The following is a 20,053-nucleotide window of genomic DNA, read 5'->3' on the forward strand; positions in this document are numbered from 1 at the left end:
GATGATTCGGTGCCGGGTCAGTGGTGTTTGCTTAACTTTCGACGTGCACGAAAAACAATTTTTGAACTGGTGTATCAGCTCTAGTAGGCGCTGTTTTTCCGAGGCTGACAAGGTTGAGCAAATGTTGACAGACAAAGGTGTCGAGGCTGGGATGGTCGCCTCGTCCGGTTGCAAAGCGAAGCAATCTCTGGCTTGGTCCACGTCGTCGTAGTAGGCAATCGCGGTGCCCTTCTGGATGTGACGACGCTCGTTGCTGAAGTTGGTGATGAGGACTTCTGCCCGCCCATCAATTAGTGCCAGAATGCCTCTCGCTATTGAAACACCTCGCGTAAGCAATAGCGTGTCAATTCGCTCCGCTATCACCTCATTACGGCACGGCCGTTCACACAACACCGACACAAGGCAGCAAGATCTCGGCAGGAGCATCACATCATCGGCTACACGTAAACGTTGCAGTTGTTCTTCAGTAGTGGCGTCGACGTAAGGATGGGCGGAAAAGGTGACGATACGTTCTGGGATGTTGATGATAGCACCGTACTCTCGCAGAAATTCCATACCCAAAATCAGCTCTTTACAACAGTCCGGTAAAATGACAGAAGTGGCGACGAAGTTCGAATCATCGATTACGAGCCGAGTGGTGCATTTACCAGTTGGCGTCATTAGCTGCCCACCAGCATTTCTTATACTCGGCCCACTCCACGGCGTCTTAACCTTCTTAAGGCGGTCGGCGAGCTCTTGTCGCATAATAGAGAAGTCAGCACCAGTGTCAACCAGTGCTGTTACGTGGTGTCCGTCTATAATAACGCTGAGGTCGGCAAGTACGAATTCATTGGCAGTAGTACTCGTGGTTGTTGTCGTCTTCGTCATCACCGTCGTCAAGTCGTCTTTGTGTAGAGGCAAGGGGGTCTTTTTGGCATCTCGGCAATTGGCAACCTTGCCCCCGGAGGTCGCGGCAGTTAGTTTCCCTGGCAAGGGCTTGGGGAGCGGTTTCTGATGGCGTCCGCGTATCTTTGGCGATTCGGGGAATTCTGACCTCGTGCAGGTGAGGGAGACCGCCAGCGACGACTTGGGGAAGACGCTTGGTTGGTCGGTAGGTGATCAGCACCATGGTCACGAGGGTCTTCGGAATAAAAAGAAGCGGGCCGAGAAAAGTTTCCAAACCGGGTTTCTCGATGACGGCAGTAGCGCGAGATGTGGCCTGGTTCGCCGCAGTAGAAACAAAGGGGTCGACGGTCGGCAGTGCGCCACAAGTCGGTCCGACGTACTGGTGGTCGCCGCACAGGTTCACGCTGCCACCACGGCAAGGTAACGGGCCGCGGCTGAGAGGGTGCTTCTTCTGGGGCAGGCGGATGACAGCGGACGGCACCAGCATAGGTCAGTGGACGTGGTTCGGGTGGTGGCGCCGGTGATGGAAAGGCTTGCCGTAGTTCCTGGCGCACGATTTCTGCAACAGAAGCAACTGGGGGATCGGTAGACGGAAGGCCGAGGGCCCGCAGCTCTTCCCGCAGGATTTGTCGAATCATTTGCCGTAAAGAGTTTTCAGAAACGGCAGCGTTTTGAGCGGCGGCACCAACAGGCGTTTGGTCGGGCAGGCGGTCAAAGTGGCGGCATCGTTGCCGGAGCGCCCACTCAATGACAGTCGCCTCTTTGATGAATTCATTCACTGTTGTTGGCGGATTTCGTACAAGGCCGGCGAAAAGCGGTTCCTCAACTCCCCGCATCAGATGACGAACTTTCCTTACCTCGGGCATGTCAGGGTCAGCGCGGCGAAATAGGCGGGCCATATCCTCAGCGAACATGGCCACGCTTTCGTTCGGCTTTTGCATGCGGGCTTCGATCATCTGTTGTGCGAGATCCCGTCGGTCCGCACTCAGGAACGTCTCGAGAAGCTTTTGGCGGAAATTGTCCCAGGTTTGGAAAGTAGGCTCCCTGTTCTCGTACCATGTGCGAGCGCTATTTTCCATTGCGAAGTAGGCACGGCCAAGTTTTTCTTGCACGCTCCAACGATTCACCACAGCGGTCCGCTCGAACTGGTCGAGCCAGTCCTCGACATCTTCATACGGTTCTCCACGGAAGACTTCGGGAACACGAGGAGTCTCAAAAGTTACCTGGTAAGGGTGAGTCGTCTGGGCCGGGGCCGGGGGAAGATTCGCAGACGCTGAAGGGGCCGCCATGTTGGTAACAGGAGATGCCGTCAAGAGTTCTGGGCTTAGGCCTAATAGGCGCCGGCTGAATCGGTGTACTGGAGTCGCAACAAGACGTTGAGGCTCCGGGCTGGGTGTACGGTCCCGAACAACGCTTTCTTGCTCCAGGTTGCAGGCCCCAGCACCTCCACCAGTGTCGCGACGTCGAGAGAGGTCGTACTCGAAGACGCTGAGAAAACAGCAGCGGGTCGCTCTTTTTGTTAACCGCGTGAGAGAGAGTTCCTCATCTTTCTCGTTGTTGCGTTCTGCGTAAAAGCGTGCAGATGCGCGTATGCGCTGTCGCCTTCGTCTTTTTCGCGGGACGCACGTGACAATATAAATGATATCTAACAGACAACAATGCCAAGGAATGTACAGGGGAAGATATTATAACCAATGGAATGTAAATAAAAAGAAAAGTGGGTGAAAAATTAACCAGCCGTGAGCATGAATCGAACCTACGACCTTCGGATAACGCGTTCGATGCTCTAACCACTGGGCTATCACAGCGGCCTTCCCTCAATCCACTTTTTGGGGTTTATATGTGAATATAGAAGTAGCAGTGTCAGTCAGCGCCATCGATAAGCCAAGCGACGAGTGTGAAACACTCTTTTATGCGCATGTATGGCGTCACGTAGCACGTAAACTTATTACGAGCTGGCAGCTGACCAATAGTTCCTCGTATACAACCCAATGACACCAAGTCTGCCAGTACGAGACCCTCGTCAATGAATAAGGGAAAGAAAAGTATACCTAAGGGCTCGCTTTTCCGTGTTTTGACACAATATTAATGAGATCTAACAGACAGCAATGCCAATGAATCTACAGGGGAAGATATTAGAACCAATGGAATGTAAATAAGAAGAAAGAAAAGTGGGTGAAAAAATAACCAGCCGTGAGCAGGAATCGAACCTACGACTTTCGAATAACGCGTTGGCATTGCTGTCTGTTAGATCTGATTATTATGTGTCAAAACACGGAAAAGCGAGCCCTTAGTTATACTCTTTTTACCCTTATATATATATATATATATATATATATATATATATATATATATATATATATATATATATATATATAGGCAGGCATGGTGGCGAAAATGGCCGTAGCGTTGCAATAAGTCAAGTAGATCCTCCAAGAGAACGGTAACAACGGAAGTGTTTAATTCGACAGTTTCGGCCAGAGTCTGGCCTTCATCAGGAGTCAGACTCCTGATGAAGGCCAGACTCTGGCCGAAACTGTCGAATTAAACACTTCCGTTGTTACCGTTCTCTTGGAGGATCTACTTGACTTATATATATATATATATATATATATATATTGCTCAGCGTTCAGTGTTTTGTTTTTGTTTGTTTGTTTCTTTAGTTTTGTGTCACTCTCGCAAACATCTTTAGAGGCGAGAGGGACGTGGCAGCAACGAACTTTGAATGTCTATATTAGTATAACTCATACCCTGACGAAGGGAGGACCCCTCCCGAAACTGTTGAGAAATAAATATATTTATCCTTGTTGACAACGTTCCCGTTGTGCCATAATCCCACACCTTCACGAAGACACTAACTGGCCCATCGAAGTATTACTCAATGTATATATATATATATATATATATATATATATATATATATATATATATATATATATATATATATATATATATATATATATATATATATATATATATATATATATATATATATATATATATATATATATATATATAATCAATCTGGATCAGGGAACAAACTGGGGTTAAGGATATTAAGCTTGAAAATCCAGAACAGGAAATGGACATGGGCAGGGCATGTAGCGCGTAGGCAGGATAACCGCTGGTCATGAAGAGTAACTGACTGGACTTGCAGAGAAGGCAAATGGGTTAGGTGGAGACAGAAAGTGATTGATAGATTGATATGTGGTATTTAACGTACCAAAACCATAAAATTATTATGAGAGACGCCGTAGTGGAGGGCTCCGGAAATTCGACCACCTGTGGTTCTTTAACGTGCACCCAAATCTGAGCACACGGGCCTACAACATTTCCGCCTCCATCGGAAATGCAGCCGCCGCATACAGAAAGTGAGGTGGGCATAGGAGGTCAAGAAGTTTGCTGGTATAAAGTGGCAGCAGCAAACACAGGACCGAGTTGACTCGGTCTGCGTGTGTTTGCTTGTAGAAGCATTGCCAAAAACATTGCAGAAGCCTTTTTCCTGCAGTGGACGTAGTCCGGCTGATCATCATGATGAGGATGATGATAATGATGATGACAACGACGACAGTATATATAGGGTGGCGTGTGGGGTGTTTTTCACGAAGCGAGAAAGCATGACGTACGTGGGAACACCTTTAATCATCACAAATGTATCGGCTGGCGAGCGAGCCTTCGTCAGTGTGACATGTGACACAACTTTCTTGGCCTCTATATACATATTCTCAAATGTTTTTATTTGCATTACCGATCGGCAGTGAAGCGATATGATTGTATATACAACGAGATTGAATACAACAGGCATGAAAATTGAATGCGTAAAGTAACAACGTGCTAGGCGTCCACCTTTTACGGCCATGGCAACATCCGTATGAGTGACAGGGGTTTTAGGTATAAATAGCGCATTGTATGAGAAACGCATTGTAGCAGCCATACGTGCCGATGCAAAGAAATAAACAATGAATACACACTAAAGATAATCAGGTGAACTGAGTTTTTTAAACAAGGAACAAGAATAGTTGTGAAAAAAAACAGAAAAAATCTCGGAATTAGTTGCAATGAAACATATGCTAACTTGATTATAATGTTATATAATCTTTAGTTATGTCTGTTGACCTTAAAAAGACCAGCGGCGTTTTCATGTTGCGTATCACACGTACAAGCGTGCCACGGGCCGTGGAGCGCCCCAGCTGCAAACACCTTCGTAAAATAGCTTTATACAGGATCTTAAACTAATCCAACTACGCGCGTGTCATTCTTCCATCAGACTTTATGTGCCTTTTGCAATTTGTTTCTCGTGTGTTGTGTCACATTGAGTTTGTACCCCATTAACATTTCTAAGAGATTGGTGTGGTGAGTGTAGCTCAACACTGCAGGTGAATTCTAGAAATGCGTCGTCTTTATTGATATACACATAACTCGCTACGGAAGAGTACATCGGTGGAGCCTTGTGACAAACACACAAACAAATAAACTCGTTAAAAATCGGGGAGCAGTGATTGGTTATGAGCACGAGAACGTACAATTTGGTCTAGAAAGGGAGCCGGAGCTTGGCTTGATTGAATATGCCTCTTTGTAACGTGCGAGTGAATGCTTTCCATCCCAGCCCACTTGTGGGGGGCCACTGCGGCACGCCTGCTGCGCCTCCCCAGCGATGACGGAAGGCTCGGACAACGCGGGGAGCGGCTGCCAGCCACGCTCGTGGAAAATATCCCACCCGCAACAGCGGCGTGCACAACCGCGCAGCTCTTTGCGCGGTGATGGATACAGCGTTCTCCATTTTTTTCCCTACTGGGCCTCTTCATTGCAACCAAAATGTATCATTCTGGTTGGCCGAGCCGTCCAGCGTGCCACAATTTATTATTTCGTCCCGAATGAAAACACAGCGGCAACCCGTGTAGAGCAGCGTCCTCCCTCCAGCGGGTTTCAATCATTTTCATCGTTAGTGGATATAGCTCTTGAGTCTGTTCTGTGCCTCGGAGGTGGCGGTCTTTGGCCACGTCTTCCAAGCCTAATAAAGGCGTGTAAAGGTCTACGTCGCGATATATATATATATATATATATATATATATATATATATATATATATATATATATATATATATATATATATATATATATATATATATATATATATATATATATATATATACACACGGAAAGAAGTGTGCGCCTAAGGTCTCGTTTTTTTCGTGTTTGACACAATAATATAGAGACCTAACAGAAAATAATGCCAAGGAAAGTATTAAGAGAGTTATTAGACCCAATTGTAGTGTAAATGTGGAGAAAGATAATGGGGTGAAAAGATAACTTGCCGTGGGCAGGAACCGAACATGCGACCTTCGAATAACGCGTTCGATGCTCTCCCACTGAGCTTCCACGGCGGCTATCCCCCTAGCCACTTAATTGGGTATATATGTGAATATAAACGTGGGAGTGTCAGTCAGCGCCACCAGTAGTCATGGCGGTGAGTGTGGCACACTGTTTATGAGCCCGTTTGGCGTCACGTGGCACGTGAACTTATTACAAGCTGGCAGCTGACCAATAGTTTCTTGTATACAACTTAAAGGCACCAAGTCTGCCAGTACGAGACCCTCGTTAATCAATAGGGAAAGAAGTGTATACTGGCTCGTTTTTTTTTTTTTCATGTTTGACACAATATTAATAAGACCTAACAGACAACAATGCCAAGGGAAGTATAGGCAAAGTTATTAGGCCAATTTGTAATGTAAATGAGAAGAACGAAAAGTGGGGGAAAAGGTAATTCGCCATGGGCAGGAATTGAACATGCGACCTTCGAATAACGCCCACGGCAAGTTATCGTTTCAGCCACTTTTCTTCACAATTACATTACAACTTGGTCCAACAACTTCCCCTTCCTTGATATTGTCTGTTCATATATATATATATATATATATATATATATATATATATATATATATATATATATATATATATATATATATATATATATATATATATATATATATATATATATATATATGGGGAGAGCAAGCCAGGCGGTTAAAGAAACAGTAGAAATATATACACAAATCAATAAATTATTTATCACAATACAATACATGTAAGCTTGATTAAATACTATGCATGTGCTTTGTTAATAAGGTTCAACATAATTTTTTCATTGTGCACCTACATCTCAATTTTTTAGTCATCCGTGAGTCAAATATTTTGTTAGAATGAAAAGCGCACCTGGCTTGAAGAAGCTTTTTGAAAGTTCTTGCTAGTTTAATGGCCCCGCCGCGGTGGTCTAGTGGCTAAGGTACTCGGCTGCTGACCCGTAGGGCGCGGGTTCGAATCCCGGCTGCGGTGGCTGCATTTCCGATGGAGGCGGAAATGTTGTAGGCCCGTGTGCTCAGATTTGGGTGCACGTTAAAGAACCCCAGGTGGTCTAAATTTCCGGAGCCCTCCACTACGGCGTCTCTCATAATCATATAGTGGTTTGGGGACGTTAAACCCCACATATCAATCAATCAATTGCTCGTTTAATGGTGCGCCACTTGTACACTTGCGTTTCTTGAAGTCATTTTCCACGAGCATCGCGATACCAAGTAACGCATAGGATATAAATTAGTTTTTCACGTACCAAGTGCCCGAATGCTCCCTTATCTTTCGGGCAGGCCTCGAATTCTTCGAGCCCTCTGCGCAGCCAAATACGAGTAAACAAGAAGATTGGCATGACGTACTACTGAGCCATAAACCGGCATATGTGGGTGCCTCATTTCGTCCAGTGCCTTCAGCTTTCGTAAGGGACCCCATAACGAAAAACTTACTCGAGCATTATTTTTCTTTTTCGTTCACGAAGATATCGCAACAGTTTAGATAACGATCACGTGTGGGCCCACTTTGTAAACCAGCCAAATGTCACCGCTCTCGCGCACACACTTTTATTTCGCTTTCATGATGCATATTTATGGCCCTTGTCTCAGAGCAACAACAAAAACAACGACGGCGTCTTAAGTACTTCCCTCTCTCTTATTTGTGTACGGGCATCCGAGTGTCGTGCTCGACGAACCAAGGCCGGATCATCAGGCCGGCCGTATCTTGCCACGTTTGTGACGAAACGCACACTTCCTCGGGGCAATCCCCCTCGAAGCTAAATGGGATCGTGATTATGTCAGCCCCCAGGTGAGCGATCTACATCGTTCCCCTTCTGGAACGCTGCCTGTCACCAAGGCAGACGCTGTCGTTAGCTCCGCCACCAGGCCTTGGACTTGAACAGGGCAGCCGACTTGTGAGAACAACGGAAGGGCTATTAGTTGGCTCCTCGCGATGATCTGTTTTCGCGCAGCTGTTTGTCACGCGTGCCAGTGTCGAGGCTTCTGAGGAGAGACGATGCGGAGTGTCAGATCAAAAGTTAAAGTTGTAATCTACTGTAACGGGTAACTGTGACAAGTGCGATAACAAACGTCGTTAAACACTCACAGAAAATGTCGAGAGCACGGGCAGCAGCTTCGCTAGTAATACGTAAGCAAGAAGCCTGTGAGAGGCATGTATGTAGTACATTGTGCAAACAGAAATATGAACGTCAGCACAAAAACAGGAAGAACGAGCTAAGGAAAGACGACTGCACATTTTCATAAGCCCAGCATGGCGTATTGAATTACCTGTATTCGGTTATTCGTATTCAGACGAGAACAGTCAATTTAGAACGTATATACCACTGCAATGTTTCATTTTGCTCGCACATTGTCCATGTTCATAGCGCTGCTTACGCTTCAAAATGGGATCATCATGAAATGTTGAACAAATTGTACATATACTAAGTGAAAAGGGTCTTTTTTGTGTGTCGTTCGGTAACCTGTGTTGTGAATTCGGTGCCGCTGGCCACATAATATAATTTCGTCTGTGCCCAATAATCTGATTTTGTCTGTTAATTCATTAAATGTATTGCTATATGGCGCATAATCTTATCACATATACACAGCAAAACAAGCGGATATTGAGATCTCAATAACAGCGCGGACGTTTGAAATGTGAAATTCGACCTGCATAGATGAAAGCACAGAAGTAAGACTGTACATACCTAAGCGTAATACAACACTCTTCAGTACTTCCTTAAGCATAACAAATCTATTCAAGCTGCGAAAACGAGGTGAGAGCATGTAAAATTACTGAGCCATGTTTCAATCTGCCCTCGTTCTGTTCACGTTCTTTGCGCTGCTCCCGGGCATATGCGAAATGAAAATAAAGTTTCTATCATCGCTAAAGCTAATAATTGAATAGAATACTTTTTTATATGCAAAGCATATATTAGGCTACTTCCTTGTGATTTTGGTCACGTAACGCACCCAGAAATGCATATAGAAGCCCGACGATCTCATCTGAAAGCATGAAAACTGCATCCGTGGCATATAGGTAATATTTAATCACATACACAACATATAGAATCTGTCGTCGTTCGACGCCTCGAGCATCTGAGCGTGTGGGCAACCAAACCCTTGCCCTTCAAAGCGTATGCTTCACAGACGTGCAGGGTATACGATCTTCACCCCTCTGAAGTATGAGTAGACTGGAACCATGGACCTTCGTGACATGTATGGATTGGAACTCTGGACGCTTTGTGTACGCAGGAAATCACAACTTGAGCTGTCAACACATGAAAATTATAGAAACCTTTATGAGGGTGCATATTCTGACAGCGTATAGTATGGCAGCCTCCTATGCGTGCAGAGTTTGTAAACCCCTTATACAACTGGTCATTTAAACACGTAAGCTTGTCATCGCGATGCTTCACGTAGCGTTTAAACTTCTAGAAGATTCTCGGCTGCACATCTTTTTTTTTTTCACTGACTGTGATCGAGCCAACCAATTAATACAATTCCAACCAAAACCACTTTTTTTCGCTATAAGGCGCATAAGGCAACCGTTGTACACATTTAAATAAGTCCATCTAGAGACCCTGAATAAATAGTATAGGTGCTTGAAATGTCAAGCCGGCAGGTGCGAATAAATTAATTATGACGGCACGTGCCACCCCATGAAATTATATTATAGCATGAGAACATCTCTCGTTGGTTATTCTTATTCAATCGCAAACGACAAAGTCATGTCATAGTCATGGCATAGTTCTGATGTTATAATCTGGCCGTTTCCGGATTCTTAGCACTGAGCCCACCTAAATATCAAATGATGATGAAATTCTGATCGGCCTTCACATCTAGTAAGCAGGAAAGATTGTTTGCATGTGTGTGTTTGTGTGTCATTCGGTCATATATACTGCCTGAGTATGATCCTTGATATGTGGGGTTTAACGTCTCCAAACCACCATATGATTATGAGAGACGCCGTAGTGGAAGGCTCTGGAAATTTCGACTACCTGGGGTTCTTGAACGTGCACCCAAATCTGAGCACACGGGCCTACAACATTTCCGCCTCCATCGGAAATGCAGCCGCCGCAGCCGGGTCTTGAACCCGCGACCTGTGGGTCAGCAGCCAAGTACCTCATATATATAGCCAGTAGACCACCGCGGCGGGGCAAAGAAGACTGCTCTGATTAACAACGCTGGTGCTTGAAATGCAAAATCGGCTGACACGAATGAAAACTACGAGAAAGTCCGCTACGGTGGAGCACAGGTTATGGTGCTCAGCTGCTGACTCGAAGGTGATGGGTTCGATACCGGCCCCGGCGGTCACATTTCCGTGGAGGCCAGACGCCCATGTACTTTGCGATGTCAGTGCCCATTAAAGAACACCAGATGGCCAAAACTTCCAGAGACGCCCACTGCAGCGTCTCTCATAATCGTATCATGACTTTAGGACGTGGAAGCCTAGATATCATTATTATTAAAAACTACTAGAGAGATGTATGCACGTGCGATGCACTGTGTCTCCTATACTCATGGTGTTGTCGGAGGCGACGCAGCCGCGGCGACATGTACTCTTTTCAATACAAGATACACGTGACTTGAAAGGAAGTAAATGGAAGCGGAAAATTATGAAGACACACGGGAAACGCCGTGTTATGACAGACAGAGCCGCTGTTCCGCTGTTGAATGGGTCGACTGCGTGTTAGGCAAGATGGCAGGAAGGGACGCGCTTTGTGTGGCCGTGCGCTCAGCTTGGCCCGAGTCCTTGTCCCCACTTTAGCACGTCAGTTTGATGCCGAGCCAACCATACGACTTACGCAGACCTCCCGGGTGTGATAATAACGTCCGCATCCTGCCGCACGAAACACAATTCAGAGGTGAGGAAGTCTACCACGGGCGAATTTTGAGGCGCTGAGGATTGCGCTGTGAACATGTGCCCGGTCAGCTTGAGTGGCTACTATCTGTCCTGAATAGCCTATAATTGCGGTAAGTTGGGCAGCCTGGTGGAGATGTACGACTTGAAAATGGGTGGGGTTTAAAGAAAAAGGTGGCAGAAGGAGGTGCAGACAAGTGCTAACTATAGGATGTTAGCGCTAGTTCCATATACAAGTTATAATTTTAGTGGCGAAGCTCCTTGGTTGTGGGCCGTTCCCTCTTAGTCGTAGAAGTATGTTGTAGTAGTAGCCATTTCTAGTTAGCTTTAAGAATTGCTCACTAGATGGCGCTGCGTGTATACGTTCTTGGATATAATATCACTAGATGATGTTAGTGGTTTTTGTAAAGAAATTCACAGCATATCCATGAACTGACTGATGACAAGTGGGGCGAAGCGTCCGTCCGTCCGTCCATCACACACACACACACACACACACACACACACACACACACACACACACACACACACACACACACACACACACACACACACACACGTACGCACGCACACACACACACACACACGCACACACACACACACACATAGAGAGAGAGAGAGAGAGAGAGAGAGAGAGACAGACAGACAGACAGACAGACAGACAGACAGACAGACAGACAGACAGACAGACGCTTCGACCCACTCCTCATCCTTTATTCCGTGATAAGCTTTCAACGTTTTCTTGCCTTGATCGTACCAATGAGATACTTTATAAAAAAACGATCCATTTCTTAACATATTTGGACTGTATAACAATTTTAGCTCTAAAATAAGATACTGCTAGTTTGAGGCCTGATCCCCCACAGTCGGTCACACCAGGTGACCAACCAACCGACCCATTTAACGAATGAAAGGTGGACATTTGGCACAGATCGGCCTGGTTAACATAAAAGCTGGAGAAATGAGAAAACTCCAACCAAAACACATTTTTAATGGAGAAACCCGACCTTTCAAAGCCGGGCCGGCTTCTTCTTAAAAGGGTGAGAAGGCCCGAGATGTGCGGCGCTTGTGCGGTTGCTCGCAGTGCTTATATACAATTGCGTGCCGTGCTATTTCCATTTTTTTCTTTCACCTCCATGTTTTACGCGCTACTCATTTTAATAATAAGTTGCAATTAGTTGAAAACTACAATTCATAACAATCCGTTATTCGCTAATTCACTGTTAATGCCACGGGATGACAGAGTGACATTAAACGGTTAAGTGTGCAACAGCAACCCTGCGCTATTTACGAGTTTCAGGTGGTGGCTCGTCGTCCTGTGTAGCATGCAAGAACACGCAAGGAAATGAGCCCGCCAGACGCACGGCCGTATCGCGTTCGATCGTAATTGGTTTTGAATTTTTTAACCCTCTTCATTTGAGCAAACTATGCCCGGCTAGTTTACCGCAGCATCGCTTGACCTCTCCCTATATTGACTCGCATGCCTTCTGTGAACAGCCCTTTCGCGAAGATGCATTTAGGGCATTCAAATAAAGACGCATACGGAACGCCTTCGCAACCCGGCCCGCCAGCGCCAGCGTATGCTCTGAACGGTGACGGCATGCACCAGGGCAGGTTATGAAGGGAAGGCTTCTTCTGAGGGTGCGCCCTGCGTGATTCAGCGTCAACCCGACACAAGGTACGTATTGAAGGAAACCATTACAAAGTCATTAGCGGCAAACTTAATCAGCGATGAACCTGTTCTAGAACACGCCCAACGAAGGTGTTGCAGCGGCCTCCGAATGGGAAACGGCCGCAACGAACTCGGTAGCAGTCGCACTCTCCCCGTTCGCTCTCCTGCCTTCCACAATGAGGGTGGCGATATGGGCTTGTTGGTATGGTAGGATGATAATATATGGTAGCGCAGACAAAGGACACGGACAAGGAAAGGCACATTCAAGACAACAAAGCGCTAACTTTCAATAGCGCTGTCTTGTCTTGAATGTGCCTTCTCTTGTCCGTGTCCTTTGTCTGCGCTACCATATATTACCGTGCCTCCCACAGCCGCTGCGAAGCTCACCGCAGTGCTCCGAAGTGCAGGCTTCACTAGTCTGGCATGTGCACTGCCACTACCACGTATGTAGTTGAGAGGTCACCTTGAGAGAACTAAATACGGCAAAGAGCTCCAAGAGCATCACTGCCGAAGAATAGGGACAGCTTATAAGGGCAAGACGCCGTGCACTGGTGTGCAATATCGTAATGCAAGATGTACGAGCTGTGCGTAGACATTCACGAAGGCTTTGCGAGATTCATAACGGCCACTGCCACGTTCCGCTGAGTTGTGCGTGCACGACCACTGTGCGTTCATGTCTAACCTCTTTGACGGAAGATGCGCATTATCTCAAAGCAGCAGCAGGATTTATTGGACAACCGAAAATCTGCTCGGCATGCACAATCGTCGGTATAAAGCACATGGCAATTTCTCGCACGAAGTTTGTTTAGTGAATCTCAACAATGTACGCTTCACCAACTCTATCAAGAATTTAATCGATGATCGAACTAAACACGGATGCCTTAAATTTAGGAAAGGTCTTACGAAAATGAAAAAGAAACGCGAGTTACGAAAGCCCCCGCTTCTCCTTGCTTCAATGTAGCGTAATTGTGGCGACACATCCAGTCCAGGAGTTCTGTCCAGCTTAGTCCCCTGTTACCTGCAGAAGCAGGCCTGGTGGCAGAAGCCATAGGAATCAAAATCTTAGACCTGCATTTATGCGTGCATAAATACTTTCGCGATTCTCGAGAACGAGCTAGGTCTGAGTAGGCTGGCTACGCTGCCGACTTGTGTCCGAGTTGTGCTTGGTGCCGGGAAATATTACGCACGTGCCAAGTTGTATATCTACATATTATTTCCTGTTTTTCTAGGATCCTGTAGTCAGACAAACCACTCGCAGGACAGTAAGATGCATTTCGGGAACCTTGATAATGAAACCTCTTTTGTTTCTCTCTCTCTCTCTAAAAGCTTCCAGAAACTCATTTTTTAGCGTTAAAATGCCCGACAGGGATGCTTGTCGAAGCGAGGTGACAATCGAACGCGCTTTTTTGTAGCACACCACCACTCACACCAGCATAGGACCACCTCGACTGTTGACAAGTTACAATCCTAGAGGAATAGTATAACGGTCTTTGGGGCGTTTGGATTTACTGAGGTCCTTACATTTTAGTGGCCAGAGAGGCTTCAGTACTTTCGGGCCTTGCGCACCTTCTCAATCTTTTTCTCGCGATTTATCTTTCTTCCCCGCTGCTGTTACAATCTTCCCTTCTACCCTTACCCCTTCTCTTGATTGGCACGTGCAGCCGTAACCATTGTTGACTGAATGAGCCTGATTTGCTCAACTTTGTATAATCCTAAAAAACGTATTCAATATCATTAACGAAATTGATATGCGGCGTAAAAATAGATCGCAAAATTAGTAATTATAGATACATCAGTACATACTTGATCGTTTAGAATTATACAGGCATCTTGTTGCATCGTTTATTAAAACTCGCTTAGGAGATTCCGGATATTATAAGCAAGCTGTCTTCACTTTCTACCTCTTCCCTTATTTTTTAATCTCTTAGGCGGTGCGGGGTCACCTTAACATGTCATCATCCTTGCGTGTGGTTTGTACTGCACGTAATGAGGATTAAGTCAATCATTTCTTGACCCTATGAAAGCAAGGTCAAATTAGTGCATTTTGAAGGCCTACTGTATACCTATGTACACTGGCCTCAAAAAACTTAGGGTAACGTTGCCTGCGTTTTAAAATACACAACAATATAAATGGCAAGCTGCAAAAAGCATCACCCACCATCGCACGAGGCTTTGCTTTAATTTTAAATAAATCAGACCTTTTTATAAAAAGCGCATTTACTTGGCCACCACGTTCCTTTCAGGTAAGTGAGCAAAAAGGATAGGTCATTTGCCAAAGCTATGGCTTCCATTTGAGACTGACGAATTAATGGCGAGTCCACGCGATTACACCTTGGCTATGAAGGACGGCGGGGTCATGACGGTGGGATGTACCGGGCTTAACTTAAACCTCAACCACATCAGCGTCCTTTCATCTTCAATTCTGTGTACATAGGTAATTTAATATTGTGCATTTATAACTTCTTGCCGGTTGGGTTTTATAAACAGTGGTATATGGACTAACTGTGAGCCCGAAATCTCACGTGCAGGAAAAAATATGACGGGAACACGTAAAGTTACTTGCACCTGTAAAAAGGATTCATAGCCCATGCAGAGCTGCTCATAAATCAGGTAGCCAAATTTATAAAAGACGCCACAAGTTTTGACAAATGGCATTACTACGTCGAACGCTAGCCAACTAGAGACTCGCTAACACAGATTTTTTTTCGTCCTTTCAGAAATGGCCTGAAAGACGGCTATGCCGTTCCTGCGTGGCTCTTATCGATGGGCAACTGCGTATGCGCCACTCTTCGAACGACGCATCGAACCTCAGTCATTCGCAGTTCTTCAACTGTCACTACAACAGTGAAGTCATCGTTGTACCAGCCTCTACGACAAGTCAACCGTGCCTGTACTTGCTATACCTAGGCGAAGTAACGCTAACCTGAACATGCTGTTTGTCGTGCAAAGCTTGGAACACGAAGACGGTAAAGTAAGAACGACGAATGGCACTCGTCTGTCTTTCTCCCTTTTCCGTCTTCATGTTCCAAGCTCTGTGCCCCAAATAACATGTTCAGCCAACTTACGCACCAACTCGCGCAGGAAAAAGTTCTAGATTGCGCTTACATGTACAGCACAAAATGTAGCCTCATATTTGGCATCCGCTGTCAGCCTTCTCAAAATTTGTTTCGCGATCTTCCATCTGCATCAGCGTTTCAATGCTACCTTGGGTAATCGAAGACGTGTTGATCAGAAGCAGTCAATGTGCGCCATCAAACTTCGCCTGTGTTTTCGGTGAGCAATATTGAGAATCGGTGCATGGGATGATATTTTTATATCCATCTCACAAAACTAAAAGAGTGAATAAAGATATAAAAAAACTGACACACTCCTACGCCACATCTCGATTACTGCAAGCTGCAATAATTGCATTTTTTTAAGTGTGAATACACTTTATAAGCGACCCCAAACCATCCACCGCCGTCGGCGGCGTCCGCAGTCTTCTCTCTATCTTTAAAAGAAAGAGGACTCGGCGGGCTGCAGCGCGAAGCTCTACCGAATAAGCCACGGACGCGACGCTGATAGTCCCCCTCCCCCTTCGCTCGCTCCTCCGCTCTCCTCGCTCGCTGCAGCTGCGCGCGCGCCCCTCTCTCTCGCGCGCCCGCCTTCTCTCTCAGTCTCCCGTCGAGAGCGGGTCGTGCGATGGATGTATCGGATGACATATTCAGAGTCGTGGAACACAAAAAGAATCGCTAAACTTACCACCACCCATTCGGTGTGTCACTTCGAATAGCAGCAAGTCACTTGAGGGCAACAGCGCCGTCAGTAATCAATGTAATTTCACTCGTGGCAGATGCGCTTTGAGATTTCTGTTCCTCCCCTTTGAGTTGGTCTACTGTGCAACCAATTATATTTCCGATACATGAGCCGCCTCGGCGCTGTCATCACACACCAGATCGATGCGTGCGCCCAATTACACAGGCATGTCGTCCGATCACATATGAGTGCTTCTTACCACACGGAACGTCGTTAGATCACTGTTTATGTGCAAAAAGGATAATGTTGATTACCGCACTACCAACGTCCAACAGTACGCTCGCTATATACGCTACGATAATAGAGAGTTTTAGAATACCGTTTGCAAGCGCTGCGGGCATTGCATGCGAAGCGGGCGCCATAAGAGGTTTAGAATACCGTTTGCCCTGCTGCGAACCGCAACGCACGATCGCAACGACACCGTAGCCTCGAAACCAGCGCTTGCGGTCAACGTGCATGCGGGCCGCCATCACCGCACGCAATTTCAGATTTCTGCGTGCGGTCCGCGAACGCGAACGCCGACTGCAAGGGCTCGCGGTGCGCTATTTTAAAACTCCCCAATTGCTTGAAAGTCTTGCGAGCGGATGCGCAGAAACCCGACCATTGCGGTTGTGTGCGGTATGAAGATAAAAGAGTTGATACACTTATCACGTGTCTTCCCGTCCTTCTTGTGCCCATCTGCTTTTTCACGCCCACACAACTTTTGTTGCACGGCGTTTGGCCCCGATAGGAATGCAGACACTGTGATTTGATATAGCGCTCGCAACAGTCCGTCCAGTCACGGTAGACGACTGCCCCATCACGCTTCTATAGAAGGACGATAGAAACGGCCAAAACTGGTGTCATTTTCGCGGTGATTTCCTCGATGCTGTAGAGACAGAAGAAGCTCGGTCAATTGCGCCTCAGGCTAACCTTACCGACTCGAACAATCACTGCGGATACACACCCAGACGACCCGACAAAGGCACTGCATGCACCAAAGGGGTCATGGGCGGCTCTGCACGGGGCGGGAAGGACGGTGGTGGTGCGATGCGGCGCGGACCGAGATTGGCTTCGCGGCGAGCGGGCATATTCCTACGGCGGCATTCCCGGGCGTAACGGTTCGCGCTCCCAAATAAAACTCATCGCTCTCTCAACGTATCTGGGCCTCTCATGCATGCACTATACACGCGCGACGATTAATGTGACCAGTGCGCGCCTGCATGCAAGCGCCGACATCGAGCACTGCCTTTGTGGCAAAGCCGCCTCGGTGTGCCTGCATCAGATACGATGCGCGGCAGCGATAACGAGCGTGCATAAACTTCACGAAAGGATGAAAATTAGAGCAGATGACTGGCGCGTGCATGTGTGCATAGCGCACTGTGCTGGCGTTCACCCTCACGAAAAGCCGCCGGTAAATGCTCGGACGGTTATGGTGGGGTGAGCTACGAAAGACGAGCGCCTTAAGGGTGCGCGAATATACCGAATTTTCCGTATACAGCCCACTCGGGACGTTCGGGCTGAAAGTACAGGGACGACGCTCGCGTGAAAAGTATTACATCGTGAACGCTCGAGCCATCGTGAGGCACAACCGATCGGCATGCATGAGGAAGTGCGAGCCAATGCACACGGCGCCGCTCGTCGAACATAAAGATGCAATCTCCCGGCACGCATCGCATGAATGCGTATATCATCCTTCATGCTGGCTCAAGACGGCAGCGCGCGCACTCGCGGGCCATCAACTTCAGTGCTGTGTAGGCTCCACTAAACTGTAATCCTGTCGGCAACGTCTCCCGTCTTCTGTGCCTCCTTTCGGGGTACGGTGGCGCGGTTGACTTAGGGCATCAATCTGCCAGTCACCGAACGGTTATTGAAGCTGACACAAGATGACACCTAATAACGACTGTCATATGTACGCTGGGTATGACACCAATAACCGCGGTGGTGACGGTGAAAAACGTTTATTATGAAAATGGAGGTGTAGGGCCTCTTCAGATGTTCTGTACAGACTATATACGTGGAGTCTCTATTCCGGGACTCCATTGGTTGAAGCCGCCGCCATGGTTCTCTGCAGCGAGCCCTGCTGGACCTCAAGGTCTGAGCAGCCGAGCAGTGCTGGCTCCTAGTCCCCTCGTGTATAGGGTTTGCTTGAGGAGTAAAGGCCTGACTGCATGTAGCCGTTGTAGCACGCCAGCAGGTGTCTTTTGGACGTGGCGTCAAGCGCTCTCCCATATACAGTCAGTGAGTGCACAGCTTCGCGTAGTCCCGTGCCTTCTTTCTTCATAGAAGGAGGGCACGGCACAGCGTCAAAAAGCCACGCGCTGTCGCGTTGCAACGGATACGTAAGATCAGGCCTTGAGGGTTGTGTTGTTTTCAAGGGCACGCGCCATGTGGTAGGCGTACGTGATTTTCCCACTGTCCAGTGACTGCGGGGTTGAAGTGTGGTGGTGATGTCAGTAATGATAAATAGGGCGTATTGGAATATTAGATGCGAAGCATGTCTTCGACTCACGTGTGTAACGCCGTACGTTCGTCCGTACGAACGCGCTGCAATGCGTACCCCTCATTGCAAGTGTTGGAGTGGTGCCAAGTAGGTCACCCTCCCCCTTCGCGTTGACGTCACGCTCCCCTCGCAAGTGCGCTCTAACATCACTCTCTCCCTGAGCTCACGCTTGTTGCAGCACCCGCAGCTGCCATCTCTTTTGCCTGCTCGCAACACACTTCTCTCTTGCTTCACCCTCTCCACCGCAACGCTCGACCGCACGCCGAATGGAAACACTCCTTCGGCTCGATCATCTGCGATAAAACTTACCTGAAGCCCAAGCCGCCACCCATGTCTTTGCATTTAAAACGAACGTTTGCTCGAGTAAACGCTACACTGAGTTTCGCTTCAAACCGTTCTTCCAGCACTCACGTTGACGCGCGTTTCAACCGGGTCAACGCCGTTCATACCGCCGCTGGTTCGCATCCTTTCAGGGTTTCTTTCGGGAAGATGGTCCATAAATTTTTTTCTGTTTCGAGAGTGCAAATGGAAGGGAACAAATGACAACGTGTTTGACGGCTGAGCCGAAAATCATAGGATCGAATCTATTGATCGCCGGCGAAAAGGTGGAGGCCCGTGTATTTAAATTTAGGTGCACGTTGAAAGAACCCCACATTAATCAACTTCAACACAAAATCCACGGTTATGGCATTTCCCAGAATCGTATCGTGGTTTTTGGACATAAAACACCAACAGTTTTTATTACTAACGACAACGATCGACACTTTGCGCGAGTTGTATTATTATTTATTTTTTCGTATGTCATAACATGTGCACAGAAACTATCATCAACAGGCAGTGATGATGTTCGACGTCTTGTGACTAAATCTTAGGCTTCCCAGAGCTGAGTGGTAGAGGTCGGACGTGTTTTTGGAGAGCTCCGGAATGACAGCTACAGATAAGTGTTTTTGCATGTTTCCAGCTTGCCTCTATATGTAGCGTTATGAGAACGTAAGGCGCTAGCGTAAGGCTTGATTA

At 47.0% G+C, this 20,053-nt stretch overlaps 1 pseudogene; it reads right to left on the bottom strand.

The window, feature by feature from the left end:
• Positions 1 to 19,368, bottom strand: part of LOC119176661 (dnaJ homolog subfamily B member 1 pseudogene) — a 33,407-nt pseudogene extending 14,039 nt beyond the window's left edge.
• Between the last annotated feature and the right edge of the window lie 685 nt (positions 19,369 to 20,053).

The sequence above is a fragment of the Rhipicephalus microplus genome, chromosome X, assembly GCF_043290135.1.
Source record: "Rhipicephalus microplus isolate Deutch F79 chromosome X, USDA_Rmic, whole genome shotgun sequence".
Lineage (NCBI taxonomy): Eukaryota > Metazoa > Arthropoda > Arachnida > Ixodida > Ixodidae > Rhipicephalus > Rhipicephalus microplus.